Genomic DNA, 14,899 nt, shown 5'->3' on the forward strand with positions numbered 1-14,899 from the left:
TCTGCCATTTCAGTCGAGCCTGGACTAACCCAAGCCGATTGAGCAGAGTCTAGCTATATGTGCATTTCTCTGCACCTTCTATCTGTGTGCTCAGAGCTCTTTCACCTCTAGTTTCTTTTGTTCTTTACAGGGCTTTCTACCTAGCCAGTCCCTCACCCTGTGACCCTGACTGAATAGTAGAGTCTCTTGAGGATTATAAAATGATATACTAAAGATAAAATAAGACATCAAAGAATATAAGTTAATATTCTCAAAATGGTGATTATCTGAGGCTGGGTTCAGTGTCTAAAATGTCTGAGCTCATTCTGACACTGACAGAACTCCTCTCTGAAACTAGGGGATCACAGCATGTTTTTGTTTTTTTTTTCCTTCAAAATAGAAATAATCTAAGGGAAGTGTCTTAGTTAGGGTTTCTATCGCCTGATAAGCACCGTGACCAGAAGCAAATTGGGGGAAAGGGTTTATTCCATCTTACAACTTATCAGCCATCTTCCAGGAAAGTCATGGCAGGAACTCAAGGCAGGACCATGGAAGCAGGAACTGATTGCAGAGGCCATGGAAGAGTTCTGCTTACTGGCTTACTCCTTATGCCTTGCTTAATCTACCTTCTTATACGCCCCCCCCCATCAACAGCCCAGGGGTGGCATCACCCACAATGGGCTGAGCCCTCCTACATTAATTACTATAAAAAATGTACCACAGGCCAGTCTGGTATGAGCATTTTCTCAATTAAGATTCCCTCTTCCCAAGTGAATCTAGTTTGTGTCAAGTTGACATATAACTAGCCAGCATAGATAGGCTTGGGGGCACATAACTTCAATCCCAACACTGAGGAGGTAGAGACAGGAAGATTAGAAGTTCAAGACTACTTAGTAAATTTGAGGTCAGACTGGGCTCCATAAGGCCTTGTGTCAAAAGCCAAAGAGGGGTGGGATAATCTGGTCTTGGGTGGAAGAAAAAGGAGAGTGAGGTGATCCTGTTATTCCTGCAGTTATTTGTCCTCTTGTATCATAAAGACTTGGAAAATACTATAGCTAATGCCATAGCATTATCTTAAATATGATCCAAAGTCCTTAAGTGTACAGGGACTTTACTTGATGTCATGCTAGTTGTCCTCCACAGTACAGTACCACAGTCAACCTCAACTATGGCTTTCTTAGAGGCTGTGGGGAAATCAAGTGATTGGTTAATGGCAGATTTTGAAAATTATGATATCTAGTTTGGGCTTTCAAATAGTTTTTTTTGGGGGGGGTAACTTTTCTTTCAAGCAAGCTGTTGAAACAACCAAATGAATCACTGTGGGAGTGTAGGATACTGTCAGCAGCCCTTCCTGGTTCCAGGCTGAAATTGAGCTATGCTGATGGTAAGGAAGTGGAGGAGGAAGCAGAGCTGACTCATTAAGACCTCAGAAGCCTGGTATGTGGAGCTAGGAGTCCCTGGCTGTTGGCAAGGCAACGGCACAAAACTTTCTCACACCAGGGCTTGACCCAAGAGGAGGGGACTGCTGGTCTGGATGGACACTCATCGTACACTCTGAGGAGCTCAGGGACCTTCAGGGACATCAGGTGTCATCTAAGTAGGCGTGGCTACAGCTTCCCCTACACTCTGGTGTTCAATTCTTCAGCACGTTGGTTCAGAGACTCTAAATGGGACTTCTCAGTGTGAGTGCAGGTGCCTATGTAGTCCAGAAGGAGGCGTTGATCCCCTGGAACTGGAGTCAATAGGTTGTTGTGATCTGCCCAATGTGGGTGCTAGGAACCAAACTCAGGTCTTCTGCAAGGAAAGGGACAAAGCTATGCTGCAGCCACCCCCTCAGGAAGGAATAATCACAACTTGTAACACTAGCACTGAGTTCCAGGCCAGCCTGGGCTATGGAGTAAAATCTTATCTCAAAAAGCCAAAATAAATCAATAAAAATAAAAATATATAATAAGCAATAATAATATTATAATAATAATATAATAGCAGCTTTCCTTATACCTAGATATTTCATCTCCTCCATACGCAGACATTTTAAGAGGACTTAAACGTGTCTGTACAATTAGTGAAATTCTGCTGGATCTCAATGTGGACCAGTTTTACAAGCTCACCAGATGGCTGTAGCCAAGCCTATTCTGGTGTCCTTGGGTGGAAACCACCCTTATTTGTTTCTGTCACAAGACTTTCACCAAGGGGCAAACATGGGTGGCTCGGGCCCAGGTCTCTACACTGGCAAAGCTGCTCAGTAGATATGGTTGCCATGTTGCCTGTGTCCACACAAGAGAGTGAAGCAATAGTAAGGGGGACATGTTTCTCCACCATCTTCAATACAACATGAGGCAGTGCTGTCCCTAAACCCTTTGTCTCAGCTCAGGGGATCTTGGTTGCTCCTGGCAGCATTGGTTTGGGGAGAGAAGTTGGAGGCACTGGGCTGGGGTACCCATGACTAGGGAAGCAGAGATGACAAACGCCATGGGTGTATAGTACAGAAGGCTGTTCAGCAGTTTAGCTCTAATATATGAAATGTGCAGGTAGAAATGTGGGCAGACCTACAAAACATATTGAGGGGTGAAAAAAAAGGAAGACAAAATGAGACATATAACTCAGTACTATTCATATAATTGAAAATACAGGCAAACCGTAGCACACACCTGACATGAACACATATAAACCAGGAAACATCAAGTATATGAGAATGCCTGCTTGAAAGAGAAGACCAGAGAGAGGAATGGGGCAAATACAGGTGTGCATGCATACATACACAGATGCATGCATAAGCATATACTACTACATAAATACACAGATTTGTACACACACACATTCTAACATATGCATGCATACATACATACATACTATTACATAAAACAAGACAGGAGCCTTGCATGGACTGATTAGGGTATAATGAAAAAAATGTGATGAGTGTCCTCTATTTGAGTTTTGAGGAGTTAGCTGTAGACTAGGCTGGTCTCGAACTCCCTCGAACACCTGCCTCTGCCTCCCGAGTGCTGGGATTAAAGGTGTGTGCTCCCACTGAAGGCTTCATTGACAGAATTTTAGATGTGGCTTCTGTGGGAATGTTTTGGAACTCACCTGCCTTTGTCAGGCATTCTAGACTAATACCACAATAATAAGTGCAAGACCTATAAAGAACGATACAGCCTCTGGCTTGTTGACTGGAATACTTTGATCCCCATAAAACATAACAAAACAAAACAAAAAGTCTAACTCTCTCCAATCCACCCTACTGTCAGAAAACAGAGAGTAGCTGTGTCAGGGCTCCAGGTGCAGCCCTTGTTTGGGGGTCACCAAAACTTCAGATGCTGCTAGACCTCAGATGTAGCATCATTGCAGACTCTCAATCTTCCCAGAGGAGGCCCCAAATAAGCATGGGGCAGAGCGAAGCCATCTCCCCAGTGCTGTCTTTGAATTCCTGTCCATAGACTCCAGTGTGTATGATAAACTGGTGGTTATTCTATAACGTTAGACTACAGTAGTCTGATTTCAAAAAAGAAAAAACAAACAAAATACAAATAGTAAAGGCAAGGATAGAGGATGCTGTTACAAATTAAAATTTTAAAATTATTAACTAAATGGAATTGAAACTATGAACAAAAACTAGAATCCTGCTCTCTGCTTGGCCTTGGCAATGAGTGACACCAACAAATGCAAGTAATATTATTATGTTTTTACATTTATTTAGTTAGTTAGTGTTGGAGTTTGGAGGTCAGAGGTCTCTCCTTCCATCATGTAAGTTCCTGGGCTTGGCAGCAAGTGTCCACAAGCTAAACCATTTTTTGGCCTGTTTTTTATTTTTGTTTTTGTTTTATATGTATTTGTTTGAGACAAAGTCTCAAGTAGCCCGATCTGGTCTGAGACTTGTATTTAACAGAGGATGGCCTTGAACTCCTCATCTCCTGCCTCTACCTCCAAAATGCTGCAGTTAAAGGCCTACACCACTCCAGCTGCTCAAATGGCATTGCTTTGCTCTGAGTCAGAACACTGTCATTGCAGGAAGTCAGTGAAGAACAAGGGACACCAGGTCAGTTTGACCTCTGATCCTAGATGACATTTATATATCATTGTTTTTTTCAACCTCCATACAGTAATTGTTGAAAAAAGTCTGTGTTTCCTCCAGGTACATATAAAGTATATAAAGATGAAAAGGATTCTAATTTGCTTTGAAATGGATGTGGGGGGTGGGTATGGATGAATGAGCCTGACATATGTTGATAGTTGCTGAAACCAGAGAGTAGCTAATAGGGTCAATCTTATTATCATCTGTAATTCTGGACACACTTGAAACATCTCATAAGAGAAACATCTCATAAGAGAGAGTGAGAGGATTCACTCTCTGCTGCCCAGTTCTTCCAGACCTGGGTTTGTGCTAACTGGTACCAGGTATAGATAGATCTGAGCATGCCCTTTCTGGGAGCCTGGGTCTTCTGGAGGCCCCTACCCAAGTATGGCTGGTTTCTCACAGAGAAGCAGACAGGTAGAAAAAACCCTATTCTTGGGTAGTGCTCCAACACTCTTCAAGTTAGCATCTTTTTTTTTTTTTTTGTGACTAGGAATCTTATGAGAACAGAACTGTCTTCTTTCACAGTGCCTTTTGAGTGCTAGGCACACGGGGCGTCAGCAAATTCTTGCATTTGACTAAGAAATCCAAAGTGAGCATGGTGGTTCATGCCTGTAAATCTCGGTGATAGAGGCAGGAGAATCAGGAATTCAAGGCCAGTCTTGGCTATAGGAGATACTTTCAAGAAGCAGGAAGGGTAGCTGTCAGTTCAGGGTTAATTCCCCTGTTTACTTTGAATGTTAAATAGTGTTTAGTTTTCAGTCTTGAAAAACATCTGTCAGCAAAAATATAGACAAACAGGCTGCATGTTGCTATGCAGAAAACACGTACTGGAAGGTTCTCCCTTTGATTGTGGATCCTCGCTCCCCTAAAGAAAGCTATTAACTCATGCTGCAGCCTGCTGCTCTTGCTTGATTTTGGCTATGTCACCAAGCCCAAAATAGAAAGTTCTTTTACTGCAGAGCAAAGCTGGAGGTTTAAATTTATCAATTCAAGAACAAAGGGTAGCATTATGCTGGCTTTTCTAGGATAGTGAGTAGGGAGAGAGAATGCCTGTTTCATTAGGAGTGATCTGACACTGGCAGGGGCTGGGACCAGGAGACAATCTTCCACTGTGGTAAGCTGGGCACGTTTCCCACCCTGGCTCCCCTCACAGCCTCCTTCCAACAGTGTCACTTCTTTCAGCACATAGGAAACCAGCTGAGCCATTGGAAATGGGTTCCAGAAATCACTGATGTCATCAGACTAGGGACAATTCTCAGAACCAAAAACCTGTTCTCAGCTTTAAGAGGAATCAGTACCTGGCCACAGAGCCAGTAGAGGTCACCTTTTGTTTGTGAAATGGTTAAAATGGCTTAAATGATCCTGTCATTAGGAAGAGTGTGGGAAGGTGCACACTGTGTGACTGGAGGAGGAGAAACTGCTCCCTCCCTCTGGAGAGCAGCCTGACAACATGACTCTCAGACTCTAGAAGCATGAACACCAGAGAATGAATATCCACAGGGTCTTGAGTTTGTGGCTGTTGTGAGTGTGGAGATGTGGATGACATCACAGATGTGCTGTGTGAAAGAGCACATCCTTGGAAGTGGTGTTTGTCATCCATGGGAGAATGAGAGGATGATGAACCATGGTACATGTATGCTTTGGATGCCTCTGTATCCATCAACGTGAACAACAACCCACAGCATTGTGCAGTAATATGGTTGGACATTAGTCAGTTCATATTAAACACAGAAACAGTCCTAAACATGATGCCCTATTTGTAAAACTAAACATAATCTTTTAAATTAGTCTTTAGGATATATATATATATATATATATATATATATATATATATTGAAACAACATAAAAAAAAAGCAAGGGAATGAACATGGATCAAGATGGTGCCCTTGTGTTGGGAGCAGAGGGAGATAACAGGCTATGGCTAGATATTTGTTACTGATTACATTATTAAATTAATAAATTTATTACCTTAATAAGATTTGACCATCCACTTGCCAACTATGAGAATGTGTCATGAGTCAGGGATTATGGTGCAATTCTTCATAACTAATATTAGCCAAGCAACAGCAGAGTAGAGATGCAACACTCCTAAGCATCTGTCTTGAAAAGATAGAGCCAGAGGCACAAACTTGGGAGCAAGGACATTTACCACAGCATTGTATACAGAAATGAAAATAGGAAACAGTGTAAGAGCCAAGATAATTTCATTATGAATTAATTGTATGAATATCAACATGTTAGAAAACAGTAGCTGAAAATATGATTGTCACATAACTAAACACACGAGGCAGTGTTCATGATCCATTAAATGAATAAAGCAGGTTGTACAATATGAACTCAGCTTTCAATTTCCTCTGAGTATATAGACACACACAAGCTGTGGAAGTGGGCACAGTGGTACATACCTGTAATCCCAGCATTTGAGAGACTGAGATGGGACAATTAATAAGTTTCAGGCCAGCCTGGTCTATATAGAGAGAATCCATCCAAACCAACAAAAAACAAAAAACGCAGAAAGAGAAAGACACAACTGTATGTGTATGTGTATGGCATGAATGTGTATGAGTGTGTGTTGGTTTTTTTCTGAGACTCTGTCTCAAAATAATGTTAATAACAGCTCATATAGATGGAGTACAGGCTACAGGCTAAGACCTTTTTATTTTTATTTTTATTATGTGTCTATGTGTAGATATGTGCAGGTGCTCTCAGTGTTCAGATCTCTAGGAGCTGGAGTTACAGGCAATTGTGAACTGCCTGATATGGCTGCTGGAAATCAAACGTGGATTTTCTGAAAAGGTAATGCATGCTTTTAACCACTGAGCCTTCTCGTGGGCTTAGACTGTTTATTTGGGACAAGGTCACACTATGTAACTTTGGCTGTCTTGGGACTCACTATGTAGACAAGCTGACCTCAAACTCACAGAGATCTACCTGCCTCTGTCTCCCAAGGACTGGAATTAAGGGATTGAGCCACATCAAGCCAGGCCATTTATTTAAAGAGTAAGCGAACCCTAGGAGGATGGTGCTGCAGAGGAAGTGCTGAGGTTTGGGAATTAAATAACCTGCAGAACACAGAGATCATTTTTAAAAAAAGTGATTTGAACATGGCTTCCAGGGGCTGTTCTAAGTATGGGTCTGCTAAGAGTCAGTCTCCCACACCCAGAAATGGCTGCAGCAGAGAGTGTGGTCTCTGTGAGAACAGAGCTGAGAACTGAGCAGCCTTATGGGGAACCTGAAGCCCACACAAAAATCCCTGGGGTTTGTCAGCCAGAGTACACACAAGGTAGCTATCCAGCAAACACAGGAAGAACAAACGTGAGGGGTCAGGACCCCCGTGCCTATGGTGTTTTCGGATGAGCCCTTGATGAAAAGGAGAACTCCATAGTTAGAGGGCTAAAATGTTTTATTCATGGCTTGACCCCCTCTGACTCCCACCAACCGTTGAAGAATTGGCTTCTAGAGTCTTCAGTACAGAGGAGGAGGGTGGTGCAGCCGTGAGACAGAGCCAAGGGCATAGCTGCGGTCTCTTCTCATCTCTCATGCTTTAAATATAAGCTCTGATGTGATCAAAGCACCAGAGATAAAATGCCTTTCCCAAACTAAGCAGGCAGGATCTGGTGTCCAATTTGGACAAGATAGTGGAAAACAGACTCAAGGGGGGGGGGGGAAACTCTTGGCCTCAGCACTTGCGCACAGGGGTTGAAGAATTTGACACCTTAACATTGTAAACAAATGTAGACATGGTTTCCTGTGTTCTCTCCAAGCACTGAGAATAGACTAGATATGATTTAAGAGGGAATGGTTTTTAACAGTTCTTCTCTTCTCAGCTAAAGAATCCCGGGTTATCCTTCAAGATGGAGTTTAAGCATCAGCTTCTGCCAAAAGACTTTCCCAATGTCACCAAGCAATGTCCTCTCTCTTGGGCGCATGGCTAATAAATGATCTGTTTAGCTTGGACTATCTGTCTCCCTGCTGGAAACTAAGCTCAGTGGACTGTGTAGTAGTTACACGTCTTCATACTATGATAAAATACCTGATAGGAACCATCTAAGGGAGGAAAGATTTATTTGGGCTCAGGATTTCAGAGGGCTACATCTCTTATGGGAGGGAAGGCATATGGCCGGTCAGGAGCAGCTAGAACCAGGGTCTGGGCTATTACTTACTGCCTAAGGCCTGCCCCTTATGAGCTATACCTGGCTCACATTCTAAGGGTCCTAAAGTCTCTCAGAATAGTGCCAAGAGCTAAGGAACAAACATGGAATTTGGCTGGGCATGGTGGTGCATGCCTATAATTCCAGCACATTGGGAAACAACAACAACAAAAATCTTAAGAGCCCTAGGGGCACATCTCAGATTTCATTCATAATGTCTTGCCATAGTACCACAAAGGGTCGTGGCCATCTCTTAATACAAAGTGTGCTTATTTCAACCTGAATATTTCACATAGTGTAACAGTCCCACTCACCACTGTTCAGAAATCCAAAGTTTCTTCTGAGACTCAAGGCCATCTCTCACATATGAGACCTCATAGAATACAAAAGTAATTACTTCCAACATGCAGTGGGCACAGAGTGACATCCCCAGCTCCAGAGGGAAGAACAGGAGTGCAGCACCATGCTGAAACAAATCAAGACCCAAAGTGTGCTGGCGAGCAAGTGCTGCGGCTTCATGGCCATATGGTAACATCACATGAGCTCCTAAGGCTGGCTTGTCCCTGCCCCAGTGACACCAACTGGGGATCAAGTGTCCAGACTCATGCCATGTCTCATTTAGACAACCACAGTGGTGGGCTAGGAAGCAGAGAAGGTTGAAAGGAGAGTCTGGGTTAGAATCTTCAAGGCCTGTCTCTAGTAAGTTACTTCTACCAGCGGGGCCCATGTCGTAAAGGTTCTACCACCTGCCAAAACAGCACCCAGCCAGGAAAGAAGCACTTCAAACAAGAACCCGGGAGGGACACTTTGAATTCAAACCATGACAGGCTGTGTATGGTGCCTTTGACTTTTCCTTCCTTTCCCCTATCTTCCTATCACGTTTTACCCACTCTATTCCTGTGCCTGTCATGGTGGCACACACCTGTAGTCCCGGGATTCAGGAGGCTAAAAGAGAGGAATTACAGGTTTGGGTCCAGCCTGACCTATAGAGCAAGTCTGAGGCTACTCTGGGCAACAGAGTAGTCGAGCATTATCTCAAAATCGTTCAGGCTGATTATCAGAACTGAGAGCTGTAGAGATTTTGGGATCTTAGTTTTCTGGAATCCCTGGAACTAGGAACCAAATTCTTTTTTGGAAATCAGGTACTTCAGAGAATTATAATTGTGAAGGTTAAGGTCTTTTTTATGGAAAGAAAAAAAAAAGGTACATGCAAAAGAAAATGCCAGCTTGTAGAACACTATATACAGACTAACACACAAATGTGTATCTAAAACTGGGGAAATGTGAGTCACACATGCTGGCTGAGTCAATGACAGTATCCAAGTTGTAGCATTGTATTATAACACTGAAAGATGTTGGTGCTGGAAAATGGTGATCTCTTCATACTAGTTTTTTACAGTTGCAAATAAATCTAAAATATCTCAGGGCTGGAGAGATGGCTCAGTGGTTAAGAGCACTGACTGCTTTTCCAAAGGACCCAGGTTCAATTCCCAGCACCCACATGGTAGCTCACAACTGTCAGTAACTCCAGTTCCAGAGGATCTGATGCTTTCACACAGACATACATGCAGGCAAAACACCAATTCACATAAAATAAATAATCAATACATCATTAAAATCCCTCAATAAAAATGTCTATTAAACAACAACAAGCTAGGTAGTTGTGGTGCATGTTTTTAATCCCAGCACTCAGAAGGCAGAGACAGATGGATTTCTGTGAGTTCAAGGCCAGCCTGGTCTATGGAGTATGTTTCAGGACAGTCAGGGCTACACCATGAAGCCCTATCTTGAAAAACCAAAACCAAAACAAAACAAAACAGATAAAAACCAACAACAACAAAATTAAACCAGTGTTGCATGCCTGTAATCCCAGCTCTTGGGAGGTGAAGGCAGAAGTATCAGGATTTCAAGTTCTTCCTTGGCTACATAGTGAGTTCAAGACCAGTTTGAGCTATGTGAGATCCCAAGAAAAGAAAGAAAAGAAGAGATAAAGGAAAAGAAAATTAAATTACCAAACATCCCCTTTGGGTTGAGAGACTATCTCTACATTTTTCCGTGAATTAAGAACCAAGAAATTTTTTGTGTTTGTTTTCTGAGACAGGGTTTCTCTTTGTAGCCCTGGCTGCCCTGGAACTAGCTCTGTAGACCAGGCTGGCCTCAAACTCACAGAGATCTGCCTGCTTCTGCCTCCCAAATGCTGGGATTAAAAGTGTGCGACACTACCCGCCCAGCAAAACTGAGAATTTAAATGTATACAGTTTCCACATGTTAGATAGAGAAACTGACAGGAAAGGGTGAGTGTGAAGCCATTCAGATTGATGGTGGCAGAAGGGAGATGATCCCAGCTTTTTTTTTTTTTCCTTATATAGGTGAGCTGATTCACCTGAGGAAGAGAGTGCTGTCCCTGACAGGTTGTTTACTTGCTTAAAGGCAAGGCAGACCAACACTTCAGAGTAATTTCCCTATCCTGGGAAACAGCAATGTCAAGCAAAGACAACTCACATTTTATTTTATTTTGTTTTTGGCAATTCATTTTAACAATTTGTTAATCTTTCTCTTCTCATTCCTTCCCAGACTGCTTATATTCAGAGATGGTCTCATTTGCAAGCAAGGTGACTTAGAAGTTTTAGCTCAGAGATGAGCAGCAGTGATTAACAAATGCTGGCTGTTGCCAGACATGGTGGTGGACATTATTAATTCTAGAGGCAGAGGCAGGTGGATCTCTCAGTTCAAGGCCAGCCTGGTCTATATAGTGAGTTCCAGGACAGCCAGGGTACACAGAGAAACCCTGTCTCAAAAAAACAAAACAAAACAAAACAAAAACAGAAAAACAGAAACCAAATGCTGTCTCTTCTTAGTGTTAGTGATTGACAGAGGCTCATTGTCTTTTGTTTGTTCCCCCAAAGATGAGGCAAATAATTAGGATGCTTCCTCTGACCATCAGCTTGTAGACACCAAGTCAACCATCACTTATTTTCTGCACACATTAGCTGTTCCTTCTTTAGTTTTAGGACTCAACTCCATTGTCATCCCCCAGAATCAGAATTTAGTAATGAACACAGAAAGACCATGGAGGTGACTCAGTAGGTAAAACCACTTGGCCATTGAGCCTGATGACCCAAATTCCACCCCAGAGACCCACATGGTGGAATGAGAGAACCGACTCCTCCAAGTGGCTCTCTCACTCACTCACACACACAATTTAATTTAAATTTTAAACATGAATATATAGTAATCAAGTGGCCATCTTGCCTGCTGGTTCCCCTGTCAACTTAGAGAACAAACGTTCCTGAGAAGGGTACACAGGAGAGCTATATGGACCTGTGAGTGACAGAGATTTGCCTAGCATGGGAGAGGCACTGGGTGTGATGTCTGGCATGCAAAGAGGGGAGAGAGAGGGAGGGAAGTGAGAGGGGAAGGGGGAGGAGAAAGAGAGATGGGAGAAGGAGGAGAGAGGGGGAAGAAGGAGGAGGGAGGGGAGAGAGAAGAGAGAGAGAGAGAGAGAGAGAGAGAGAGAGAGAGAGAGAGAGAAATAAAAAAGATGGGGTAGAGATAGAGAGAGACCTAAAGTCATGAGAGAATTTCAAACTAACTGTGAACAGGTAGGGCTCATATAGACACAGGGGAGCATCGGAAAGCAAAGGCTGAGAGTAGGAACAGGGTGGGGAAGAACAGCTTGGGCAGTGGGGGCAGGGAAGAGGGAGGAATAAGAAACCCAAGAACTGAGGACAGAGCCTTCCAGAGGGAAGGCAGAAGAAAAGATAAGTTGGAATTATGTCTCTCTCTTTCTGTCCTCTCTTTTTGGTTTTTCAAGATCATGTTTTTCTATGTAGTTCTGCTGTTTTGGAACTTGCTTTGTAGACCTGGCTGTCCTCAAACTCATGTAGATGGACCTGTCTCTGCCTCCCAAGAGCTGGGATTAAAGGCACTACAGGCAACAAGTTGGAGATGAGGAGGCAAATGAGAAGGCCACAACAAAGCTGGAGTTCCTTTATATAAGGAGATGGGGACCATAGGCAATGACATCCTCAGACACAGTGGAATAGTTAGCTGACCTCCTGGCTATGAGGTTTTATTTCTTCCTTTAAATTTTACCTTTTGTCTATGTGTGTATTTGCACATGCCACAGCACACATTGGCTCAGAGGAAAACCTTCAGGAAATCACTGCTCTCCTTTCACCATTGTGGATCCCTGCTCGGATCAAACTCAGGTTGTCAGGCTTGGTGGCAAGTGCCTTAACCCCCTGAGCCATCTCTCTGATCCCTAGCTATGAGTTCTTTGAACCCGTGACTCTCTGAAGATATGGTCTATCTACTCAGATATCCTGGATGTTTTCATTTTAAAGAGGTAATATGTTTTCATTACAGAAGAATCAAGTAAGCAGAGACTTAAAAAGAAAAAAACTCCCATTCAACTATTACCACCTCCTATGTAGCTTGCTGATGTTTCTTAGAAGCATGTATTTGTAAAAGATGTTTCATAGGGTCTTTAATCCCAGCACTTGGGAGGCAGAGGCAGAAGGATCTCCCTGAGTTCGATGTCAGCTTGGTCTACAGAAGGAGTTCCAGAACAACCAGGGCTGTTACACAGAGAAATCCTGTCTCAAAAAACTAAACAAACAAGATGCTTCATAAAACTCTATCATATAAAGGGCTATTGTTTTTTGTTTGTTTTCTTTGAGTCAGGGTCTCACTGTACAGCTCAGGTTGGCCCCAGGCTCACAATCCCACTGCCTCAGCCTCCTGAGTGCTTGGTATACCGCTGTGTCCCATCACACCTAGATATACCTATAGTTTTATAAGGTACTTTTTGCACTGTAAACAGTCCTGTGTCAATAAATAGACTTATGACAGAACTCCTGGGAATTGCAGGGCTGGTGACAGCGTTCGTGAGGCTTGTCCTCCCTTCTGGATGGTGAACTTTGCCTTTCTTTTTCTGTGCTGTTTCCCTCCGTAACTGAGAACTGCCTAGACGTCATGGGCATCAGGCAGGGACGTGATCTGTCTTTAAACAAGTGACAGGAGTTAGGAGGAAGGTCAGTAGTGTATCTGTGACAAAGTTCCTGGCCATAAAACTTTGGCCACATCTATAAAGCTCAGTCTAGGTGAAAAGGCACATTTTTTTTTTCCCTGAAGACTACACAAAGGAAAAGATGGATATTGCCTGTAGCCTTGGGAATGTGGAGCGCAGAAAGCTGGTGGGTAGGCAGGCCCAGGCGGTCAGAGCATAACAGGCCTTCTCTCCTGAACAGGGCCAATAAGATGTTGGCTGGGGCTTCTGAGGCATTGGAGATACAGGTGCAAGAACACATTCTCCTTTTTAGGTCTGGTGCACTCTTTAGACACAGGATTTGGAACTAAGAGGAACATGAGCCTGACAAAATATTAATTATTGGATTTATTCCTAAGTAACTGTCTCTATACAACAGGTCTCCTGATGACGAGGGAAGAAAGGGAGTGCTCTTTTGTTCTGGTTCTACCTCTTTCCTTGCTTGAATTTCCTCTCCCGTCTCTACTTCTGCTATGATTTCATTATACATGGTGTTTTTGATATACCTGAGGGACTCTAATTGGCAATGGGCATATTTAAAATCATGTTTACGATAAAAACATATAAAACATTTATTGGCTATGTATTCTATGCTGCTCTTTGCTATGATCTCATTTAACCCTCAGAATAAACTTTCTTTACAATTATCCTTACTTTATAAATAAGGAAAGCAGGACTTAGAATATCTAGTTGACACTGGGTACAGTGGCTGCACCTCTAATCCCAGCCCTCCGAGGCAGAAGCAAGCAGAGCTCCAGGAGTTCTAGACCAGCCTGGCCTACACAGTGGGATCCTGTTGAAAGAAAGCAAGAAAAAAGGAAAAGACTAAAAGAGAGAAGGGAGAGAAAGGGGAAGGGAATGGTACCCTCCCTGGCTGCATCTGCAAAACAGGGATGTAAACCCAGTCCCATTGACCCTAGAGCTGTTCCTCACACTCCTCTCCTTTCCATGTCAGTTGGGTTAAGTTGGGGAGGAACCACCAACAAAATAAATTGTAGTTGGAGAGAACGATGGCAAAGTACAACTTATTCTTTCTCCATGTTTAATGTCAATTAATACGTTAGCTAAGGGTGCCTGCCTATTATAAAGCTATTTGCTCAAGGTTATCTGCCTCCTACCCCGCCCCCATCATCAGATGACTTTTATTTATAGCTATGTTTAAACATCCTGGGCAACACAGATTCATGATACCCTGGATTTGTCATCTAAATCATGATTCTCAAAGTTGTCTTAAAAGGTTTTTCTGTTTGTTTTTGTTTTGTCCAGAGGTTAAAAGGATAATTCTTCCTCTTTTAAATTATCTTTTGGCTTTCAAGACAGGGTCGCACCCCACTTGCCTTGGACTCATTGTGTAACCCAGGCTGTTCTTGAAATGGAGGAAATACTCCTGCCTCATCATCCTCAGTGCTGATTTTACAGGCATGAGATACCGCTCCCAGCTGTTTTTAAATTTTTGTTCCAAATATCCATCAGCTCTCAAAATGAGTGGTTTGGGTCAAATTAGTTGGGACCAGATTAATCAAACCCAATCAGATCCTTTGATTATTTTGAGGCTCTACAGAGTATGAAAGCATTTTTGGTTTCTAATAAGGAAAAAAAGGGGGGCACCCTGATTAGCATAATTTTGTATTGTTTATGAT

At 42.9% G+C, this 14,899-nt stretch overlaps 1 protein-coding gene across 5 annotated transcripts in view; it reads left to right on the top strand.

Annotated features, from left to right (window-relative positions):
- Cdkl3 (cyclin dependent kinase like 3) overlaps positions 1–14,899 on the top strand; it is a 90,317-nt gene that overhangs the window by 73,027 nt on the left and 2,391 nt on the right. The window contains exons 12-13 of one of the 5 annotated variants that reach the window (XR_004770855.1): positions 6,748–6,854; positions 7,886–8,015. The exons of 2 other annotated variants lie outside the window; for them this stretch is intronic. The gene's annotated coding sequence lies outside the window, so the exon portion shown is untranslated. Of the gene's footprint in view, positions 1–6,747; positions 6,855–7,885; positions 8,016–14,899 lie in introns of those variants that run through there. 2 more of the 5 variants (XR_004770858.1, XM_027427577.2) reach the window with 2 other exon arrangements.

This window comes from Cricetulus griseus, chromosome 7 (assembly GCF_003668045.3).
Source record: "Cricetulus griseus strain 17A/GY chromosome 7, alternate assembly CriGri-PICRH-1.0, whole genome shotgun sequence".
NCBI lineage: Eukaryota > Metazoa > Chordata > Mammalia > Rodentia > Cricetidae > Cricetulus > Cricetulus griseus.